This window comes from Silene latifolia, chromosome 11 (assembly GCF_048544455.1).
Source record: "Silene latifolia isolate original U9 population chromosome 11, ASM4854445v1, whole genome shotgun sequence".
Lineage (NCBI taxonomy): Eukaryota > Viridiplantae > Streptophyta > Magnoliopsida > Caryophyllales > Caryophyllaceae > Silene > Silene latifolia.
Window position 1 is genome coordinate 183,329,232 of NC_133536.1, and position 10,258 is coordinate 183,339,489.

General features: G+C 37.5%; 1 non-coding gene across 1 annotated transcript; it reads right to left on the reverse strand.

Moving 5' to 3' along the window:
* Positions 1 to 1,732: 1,732 nt before the first annotated feature.
* LOC141616288 (small nucleolar RNA R71) lies at positions 1,733 to 1,839 on the reverse strand. The gene has a single exon (XR_012530643.1). It is a non-coding gene; the product is annotated as a small nucleolar RNA R71 (small nucleolar RNA).
* Between the last annotated feature and the right edge of the window lie 8,419 nt (positions 1,840 to 10,258).

Sequence of the window (10,258 nt, forward strand, 5' to 3'; positions counted from 1 at the left end):
AATCTTGTAATCAACTTCTAATAAAATATTAATACAAATCTCATTTCCTTAATTTCTCTTTTGTTCATCTTTTATTTTGGGTAATTGAAGATTATTTGGGTTATTATTGGGAGATTGACAACCTTCCAATCATTCATCAAGTACTTCTATTATTATTTGCTTTATTTTGGAATCATTAGTAGGTATAATTCTCTTAATCTCTTTTAAAATATTGTAAATCATCTTCATTTATTCATCATGTTTTGCTTTGTTAATATGATTGACAACCTTGTTAACATGTTAAACTTGATAATGAGTGAGTAGTTTCCTTAACTAGGGTTAATGGGTAATTAGGGGAAACCAACATGGGGGATGATTCATGCTTAAATTAATATGTTTTCATAGTTTATTTGCTTGCTTGTTGTGATCTCAACTTATGCACATGTTATGTTTGATGAAATGCGAGCCTATGAATCCTTGCATTTTTTACCCATCACTTATCTTTTCAATGAGACTTGTAAGACATAACCCAACTCGAGTCTCATTAGACCATGCATATAGTTGAGTAGAGAGGATTAAGTCGACTTGTAGGTGTTTTACAATCTAATCGATTCGGCTCCGGGACCCAAACCTTCCTAGGATTGTAAGATATAAACCAACTCAATCCATCACAACAATAATTGCTTGCTTATAATTTGAGAATATGTTTGTATGATCAATTCCCATGAACCCCCTATGACCCCATGACACCCTAGTGCTTTTTATCAATTGTTTACATCTCATTTTAATCATCTTGCTTGTTTACTTTTATTGCTATCTAGTTTAGTGATCTTCTCATCTCAACCCAAATCGTGACACCCCTAGACACCGCTACTTGCAATCGAATATCCTACATCAATACCCGTCCCTTGGGATCCGACCTTTAATTGCGTCTTTACTAATAGTAGAGTTGTTTGTGAAGTTATAAATATTGTTTTGGTCTAGGTGCTCCTAACGACAAGTAACCGAAAATTAAGCTCCAAGTGAGTCCGACCAAAAATGGCACCGTTGCCGGGGACGGTGTTAACTTGATTTGATTTTCTTAGATTGTTATTAGTTGTGTCTTTCTTTGCCGTGGGGAAGTAAAACTCCTCAAGGTTTGTTCTAATTGTTTTCGAGTTGTTTGATATTTTGCATGTCTAGAAGATCACAAGGTAATTTGTTACCCATTGATCACGAGATTGAAAGGACTTTGACATCCAATAGAAGACTTGCTAGAGGTACTTTGAGAGGTATTGGGGAGGTTGTAGATATTCAACCAAATACTATTGAGTTCACCAACCCTTTTTCAAGAGAAGGTGAGGAGAACCCAACACCAAATCCAACACAAAATCAACCCACAATGCCTAAATTTTCATCACATTCCGTTCCAACCTAGGAGAACCAACCCAATGGTACTCCCACACCACAACACTTAACCGAAAATTTCATTGCAAAATCCGCATTTATCCAATTAGTCGAAAGAAGCCAATTTGGGGGGATGCCTAGTGAACACCCTCACTCTCACATGGAGACTTTTTGTGACTATTGTGATGCGATTTCACAAACCGGTGTAACTCAAGACCAAATTCGATGGGTCTTATTTCCTTTTTCTCTAATCGGCACCGCAAAGCAATGGTTGAAAGGCCTTGATAAGGCTACTCTTGTAATTGACTCTTGGAAGAAGTTGGCTCTAGCTTTCTACAAAAAATTCTACCCTCTGGAAAAGACTAACATGCTAAGAGCTCAAATTACGGGTTTTAAGCAAAGGGATGAAGAATCTTTGTATGAAGCTTGGGAGCGATTCAAAGGAATTTGTCGCTCATGTCCTCATCATGGACTTAGCGAGTGGTTCTTGGTACAACAATTTTGGAATGGTCTTTATGAAGACTCAAGAAACATTCTTAACATGGGATCAAATGGTATGTTCACTGAACTTGACGATAATCAAACATGGAACAAGATTGAGGAAATGGCGGTCCATAATTCATAATATAGTAGACCTCGCAAGGCTAATAGAGAAGGAAAGCATGAAGTGGACTCTATTACTCAATTGGGTGCTCAACTTAGTGCTCATATTGATACCATTAACTTGAAGTTTGAAAAGGTTATGGCTAAACTTGAAGAAGCCTTAAAATCACCAAAGCATCATGTTAATGCCATGGTAGCATCTTCATCAATCCCAAGTGGGATATGTGAGAATTGTGGAACTTTGGGACATGGCCAAAGTGAATGTAGGGGAACAAATGAACAAGTGAATGCTTTTCAAGCATACAAGAGTGGTACCCCTTATTCCAACTATTACAATGAAAACATCAAATTCCACCCAAATCTCTCATACAAAAGCCAAAATGTTCAAAACCTTCAACAAACATACACCCCACCTCCTATGAGAAACCAAAACCAAAGACCCTTGTTCAACCAAAACCAAGGTTACCAAAATCAAACTCCATACAATCAACAAAATGACCAAGGTTTTGATGTGCAAAAAGCGGTCCTCCAAATGCAAAAGAATCAACAAGAATTTTTCACTCAAATGCAAAAAGATAGCCAAGCAAAGGACATCACCATCAACAACATCCTAGCCCACACAAAAATGTTGGAAACTCAAATGACCCAACTAGCAACTTCAAACTCTCAAAGACAAAGGGGGCAATTACCACCTCAAGGTAATCCCCCAATACATGAAACGGTTAGTGCCATTCACTTGAGGAGTGGTACGAGATATGAAGGACCAAAGAAACAAGTTGAGGATGAAGTTGTCGAAGCTAGTGACAAAGAAGAAGTTGTGCAAAACTCTAAGGAAGATGAACCAACAAAAGAAGATGTTTCAAAGAAAAATGAAGAAAAAGCCAAGAGAAGGAGCCCATTGTGATTTGACTTCCATTCCCAAGTCGTCAAGCTAAGCCTAAGTTTGATGACCAACTTGGAAAATTTATGGAAATTGTGAAGAATTTGGAAGTCTCGATTCCTTTCACGGAATTACTCAATCACGTGCCGGCCTATGCAAAGTACATGAAGGACATCCTTATGAAAAAGAAGTCGATCCGGAAGCTTGAAACTATGGCCTTCACTAAGGTGAGTAGTGCAATACTTCAAGGGAGTTCACCTCCGAAACATAAAGACCCGGGAAGCTTCTCAATACCGTGTACCATTGGCGACAACACGATCAACAAGGCTTTGTGTGATCTAGGAGCACGCGTGAGTGTTATGCCGTACTCGGTTAGTAAAAGGCTAGGGATGGGAAAGCTTAAATGTACCAACATCATACTCCAAATGGCCGATAGATCGAAGAAGACACCATTAGGTATATGGGAAGATGTTTCCGTGAGAATCGGCAAATTCTTCATCGCGGTGGACTTTGTCATTGTTGACATGGAAGAATACTCCAATATTCTGATTATCCTCGATAGACCTTTCTTGCACACCGCGGGGGCAGTGATAGATGTGAAGCACGGAGAGCTTACTCTAGAAGTGGGAGACGATACCATAACTTTCAATCTTGACAAGACCGTGAGAGCTCCCCGTTTACATGAACCATGCTTTATGGTTGATCACTATAGCCGAAAGGATGATAGGAAGAAGTCGGAATTCCAATGGAAAAAGAAAGTTGATGATGCTCCATTCAAAGAGCAAGAGAATAGCAATAAGGAGAGCTTGAAAAGCTCACCCATGTCAAGTGAAGAGGATGGCCTCATTGGCCAAAACAAGAAAGAAGGAGAGTTGTCTCTATCAACTCAAGAAATTTTTAATGATCAAGTAGACGAAGTTTGAGGTCTTTGGGATGATGAGTTCGAAGGGATATTCAATCCCTACATTGGTAATGCTATGAACCAAGACCATCACGGAGAACAACAAGTGCAAAGATCTATTGAGGACCTCTATCATGACAATGAACAAGCTTTTGACTACTTCTTCAAGGTGTTGAGTAACATCAACAACACCTTGAACATGCCCCCTTGACATCTCACATTGGATGAGAGTTTGGTGGAGTCCTCCCTAAACCACCATTTGTAAATATTCTAACTCCCTAACTTGCATTTAAATTTTTACATTGCATTTTTGTCATTTTTGGATTTATATTTTTGTGCCTTAATCAAGATATTCATCATTTTTGAGAGAAGTGAGGGAGTGACTTATGATTTTATTGATGTGTAGTGCTTTTACTTAGTGTGGGGATAGCAATTGCCTAGGCTATTCATGCCTTTGTAGTGCCCCCACAATGAAGAACAAGAGAATTGAAGAATGAAAATATTACGGGTTATGCAGTACCCACGGATGGACCTGAATCCGTGCGGACAAGGAGGAATCCGAGCGGCCAAGAAGAGAATCCGCTCGTCCTGAGGAATCCGAGCGTCCAATGTCACCAGACGCCCGTCTGATAGAGCTGTAGAATTCAAAAAAATGGTCTGTCACAGAATCCGAGCGTCCCAATTGAGAATCCGCTCGTCTGATTCTGGACGCTCGTCTTACTGAAAAGACGCTCGTCTTTATGCTGTTTATTTTTAAAGTATCCACCTGTAACAGAATCCGCTCGTCTCACATTGAAGAATCCGCTCGTCTTTGCTGAAAGATGCTCGTCCTGTGGCGTCATTTCCTGAGGTAAAAACGAAGAATCCGAGCGTCCCAGAATGCAATCCGCTCGTCCCCTGCTGCTATTTCAAAAATAACGGGTCTTTTAAACCCTTATTCCCTCATTCATTTTCATTTCTTCCATATTCAAACACTGCCCTCAACACAAAAACCCCAAAACCCTCATCCTCTACATCAACAAAACCAAATTTCCTCAACCAAATTCAACAAAATCAAATCCAAACTTCCTCACAACCAAAATTAATCACTCCTTTTGCAACAACAAATGATTCAAACACCAAAATCTTCAACCTTTGAGTCTATTTTTAAGATACAAAGCAACATTCTTTCATCTTAAATCGATTTGGGCATAATTAAAAATTGAAGATTTCAATCTTTCTTTGGTGTAATCAACAATGGCAAGAACTAAAGGAGGTAACAAGGCACCCCCAAAGAAGACACTTTCAAAAAGGCAACAAACTCTTCAAGCAAAACAATTGTCAAAGGCATTGGTAGTTCATGAGGCAAGGTTGGAGGTTCAACAAGGTCCCCCTATGGAAGCTACAACATCAACAACTCCGGTCATTGAGCAATTATCTAATTATCCGGAGGTAATTTTCACTTACGACTCTCATAGGGATAAATTTGTTCTCTTTGCTAAGAAGACCATTATGCCAACAAAATTTATTTGTGAAGATGCTTTGACAAAGTTGGGTGTTCTTGAACAAACCAAAGCCTTCTTTCAGTCTATGGGATTGGGTAAATTGTTTACCATGAAAGAATTGACATACCCCTCCCTCACCTTGGAATTTTTGAGTTCCTTGAAAGTCACAAGGGTGGAGACTAGAACCCGCATCGAGTTTCGTCTTGCAAATGTTGATAGACGCATCACTTTTGGTGAATTGAGTAAGATTCTAGGCCTTAGTGATACCCCGTACTATGAAAAGATCCCCGAAAAGTATGACCCCGCTCCTCTTTGGGAGGCAATTTGCAGAAAGAAATTTGTGCGCTTTCATGATTTTCGTGCTCTATTAGTCCACCATCCGGGCATTAGAGTGTGGCATAAGGTCATTGGGAATACTTTGATAGCAAGAAATGGAACTAATCATCTTACCAAGCTCGATTTTGTTCTTCTTGAGTCGGCCTTGAACATAGGAAGGGAATATACTAAGCCATATAATGCTCTAAGGCTTTTGGTTGAACGATGGCTTAATGTCGATTGTGGTAAAGAAGGCACCGCTTTCATTGTGAATGGAGGACTAGTTACCTTTTTTGCCAAGCACTTTAACCCAAATTTCAACAAAGACAACACTTATGTGGCTGTTAAAGGAGGTCATCTCTTTGATATGGATACCATGATTCACAAGTTTAAGTGGGTCAAGCATGATCCTCTTGACACCAAATATGGGTGGTTAACCAATGAAGCTAGATCCTTCACTTTGCCTTCAAAGATTTGCCGATTGAGTGTTCACCGACCAAACTACCTTCTTCCACTCTCCGAGGAGACCGAGTATATTATTCAACAACAAAGAGGCGAGATTGATGAGCCCTCCTCCTCCATTGTCACACCACCCTACCCATTTGAATATCTAGAGTTCAAACCCAAGGATGTCGAGGTAGGAAATGATTACTTGACTCTACTCATGAGGGAAATGCACAAGCAAGCTTACAATGATAGAGTGGATGCTTACAAGGCCCAATATCCGCCCCTCTTACATCTAGCTAGGCAAGGACTTCTTGATCCATCATGTCCTTTGCCTATTTGGGCGGATAGGGAAGTTTTCTTTCCTAGAACCTCTAGTGGTGGAACACCGGGTGGAGAGGAGATTGTTGATAGGGGTGTTGATGAAGAAGGTGAAGAAGAAGAGGTTCAAGAGAATGTTGAAGAAGAAGAAGCCCAAGAAGAGGAAGGAGAAAGTGAGGTAGAGCAAGGAAGTGAAAGTGGGAGTGGAGATGATTCCACATCTATGGAGGAAAATGATGATAATGATGATATGATGGAGGATTAGCAAACCTTGGAGGATTCTACATTCTTTCACCCCTCTTATGGTTTGTTTACTTCTTTTGTTTTCTTTATTCTATTTTGATCATTTGATTGTGGAGTCCTAGCTGAAGAAAATGTAGATTCATATACATGATAACATACTCTTATATGTCTAAATAATTTGTCATAAAATTAATTACGGATTTTATGCATGCAAACAAAATAACAAAGAGAAGAAATCATGTTCTTACAATGGGTATTTCGGATTTAAAGGGCACAAAAGAAATCTCCTTTTCTTTTGTTCTTGAGCTTTCCTTATGGAAGAATAAAGATCTAAGTGTAAGATCTCTCCCTATGTATTATACCCAAGGCTTTCTCTTAATCTAATTAATATTATTTGAGCTAGTATAATATTAATCTAGGTAGAAAATTGAACCAAAAAAATTATAAAACACTTATATTATTTCGGTTTTATGAGAGAAGATGAGGAGGATTTTTCTTCTCCCTAGAACTTGATTTTGGATGATGATCTATATAAAAAATAATACACTACACATAGTATATTATTAGGTAAAAATTATAGAAAAACAATGATAGTTTTTCTTCCCCAAAACCGTGTAAGAGGAGAGCTATTGGGGAGCCAATGCATGGAAAAATTGTTCTTCACAAGGAACAATAGGCTTGCATGCCTAGACTTGCTTTTTCATCATTATGTTTTATCAACTAAATAAAACAATTAACTAGCTTAATGCTCCCCAATTTTTCGGCACTTTACATAATATGGATCCCATATTATTTTTGTCAATTGTCAATGTGTCACATGTCATATGTGACATAAATATGTTATGTATTTTTAACATATTAAAAATCAACGTATTAATAAAAATACGTCACATACAAAAATCGACTTAGTAATTTCATAATTACTTGTGCCAAAATATTTTACCATTTATAAATTTCAACTGATTGAATTTATAATAATTCATTCATTTTAATTGTTACATTAAACAATTTATTTCATCCGAGTAATTATACAATTTAATTACTCAGACCGTATCTCATTTAATCACATTTCAATTTGATACGTAAATTTTACTTCCAAAATCGTCCGTCAATTTTCAAGTAATTTAATTAACTCGCAACGTTATACGATCAATTAAATAATCAATTAAGAGTATTGCCCTATAGGTATGACCTAGGGGGTCAACTGATCACTACCGTCACACGACAGTAATGTCAAACTCTAGTCAGCCAATCATTACCGATATATGTTGACCAGTTGACAGTAACAAAATTACTTCCCAATTGTATTCTTTAAAATGAGATTTAATAATGATATTTAAATCACATGATCGCACTATTGTTGAGGACACATTTCCCAACAATCTCCCACTTGTCCTCGACAAGTGTGCGTCACCAATTCTCTTGTCCTATTACTATCTCCCACTCAATGCAAGGTGTCTTTCAGGTCGTACTTGCAAGTGATCATATCGAGAGTGGTTTCCTCGATCTGGAGAATAACTGATTGACCGGACTTATCTATCATAGATACTTTCCGAGCGTGGCCACGCATTTCCAGTTCATTACTCCTCGAGTGGCCCTGAGATATTGTTTTAACCCTGACAAGGGGGTGGACAATTCCTATCGCACTCATTCCCTTCGACTAGCCACAGCCATCATAACCCAAAATATGCCCATTTGACCCCATTTACGAAGGTCGTAGTAACACAAATCAAAGTTAATCTGAAACTGAGCCATCTTAGGTGAATAGTCTTTAGTCAAAAGAATCGACTCATTTGAATACTATAGCAGCTCTCGCCACGACCAGGCTATATAAATTTGCCAGAACTCTATAAGCGGTCATTAGGCCCGACAAAGGTGTTCCTAACATCTGCCTATGTGATCGACTAGTCATCTCTCATGACTGTATGGCACTTGAACTTGCCATCAATCGCATCACACTCTAGTCACTTCGAGACGTCACCTCATACAAGTGACTATGGGCGAATACAATGCTAATCCGTGTTCACTTTAACGGGGTTCAATTGTCTCCACAACCCGTTTGGATGTAACAAAGTATAATAAAAGAGTTTTAAAATAAAACTCGAACGACAAATGCGATTATCACACATGAATAGTCAATGCCTGATTAATATTTCATGTTCTATAATCTGATTTGATCTTGTACGTAGTTGTTCATTTCAATTCAATTGAAATGACATGACTCATCATGTTTAGCCTTTGAGAAGGCTTTGGTTAGTAGGTTTTATCAATTTCTTGTACCTTACTCAACCTTACAACATACTCGTTTTCCTTTGTAATGTATACATTTGCATTACAAAACTTTCTGAGTACGTGTCGAGATCCAATCAAGACATAGGTCCTCTAGCCTAAGAATAGCTCCCACTTTGTTTTCACGATTAATGCGAGATTCATCCTCTTGCACATCTCATGATTGCAAGTGTACTCAATTTACATTGTAAACATTTCATATTGTTCTTTATTGCCTAGAACGATTCTAGAAAATCTACTTCTTAATTAACATTGCCACAATGGTATCTTAACCATCCTGATGTGTTTTGATTATGGTTTTGTCGGAAACCATGGGCAATCTCAATTGTCAATTGTCACTTGTGTAACACCCTTACACAAAATTGCATCATAAACACTTTGCTTTACTTCCTTAATGCTTCTGCAAGCACTTAAGGGTAATCTTTATGGCTTACTTGGCAAAGATTACTAAAATTCGATTTTGAAAACAATTCATCATACTCAAAGTATATGAAGTGTTATACATCATTTTCTATTTAATTGATTCGGCAGCGGAAGCAAATGAAATCAATCAAATATGTTCAATTTAATTGAACTAGTCATGAATCTTATCAACATAAGACTTCTTACTGACGCTTATATCATGTCGATTTATCTTCATAAATTCGGATATTCAAGATGTATTATAATACTCCAAAAGTCTTAAATCATTCTCAATGATCAATATGTCATCCACATATCGGACTAATTAAAAATTCCGTAACTCCCACTAAACTTCATGTATAAACACAACTTCTCGACTTATCGAGAAATGTTTTATCACATGATCAAAACGTTGATTCTAACTCATTGATGTCCTACTTAAGACCCTCTCTTAAGTTTCACATTATCTTAGGATTGCAAGAATCTACTAAACTCAAGACATGTATTGAATACATTCCTTCTTTTGAAGAAGTGGGTTTTATCACTTGCTTCGTATTTCATAACCTCATAATGAAACACAATCCCTAAGAAGATCCAAATAGACTTAAACATTTTAATTAGTGCAAAACCCTTTGCAACCAATCTTGCTTTGAAATATCTCTTTATTAGTGCAAAACTCTTTGTCACTAATCAAGCCTTTTTGTTTCGGATTTTCATGGCTCTAAGCCTTGTAATGAGTTGTGACTTTAAACACTCTTATATAAGTCATATGTCCATTACTTTCTAGAAGTAATCAACTTGAATCAAACAATTTCTTTTGTAAGTTATAAGCTCTTTACTTTCTTAAAAGTAGCATGAATTCATCATTTTTAACAAGTGACGAATTTTAACCTCATAGGTTTTGAAGAAACAATATTTTACACAAAACGTCTCATGTAGCCAAGAAGGACCAGTTTCTTGCGACATAACATTCTCTGTGGCATTCTTTGTGGCTCTTGAATAATTTCTCCC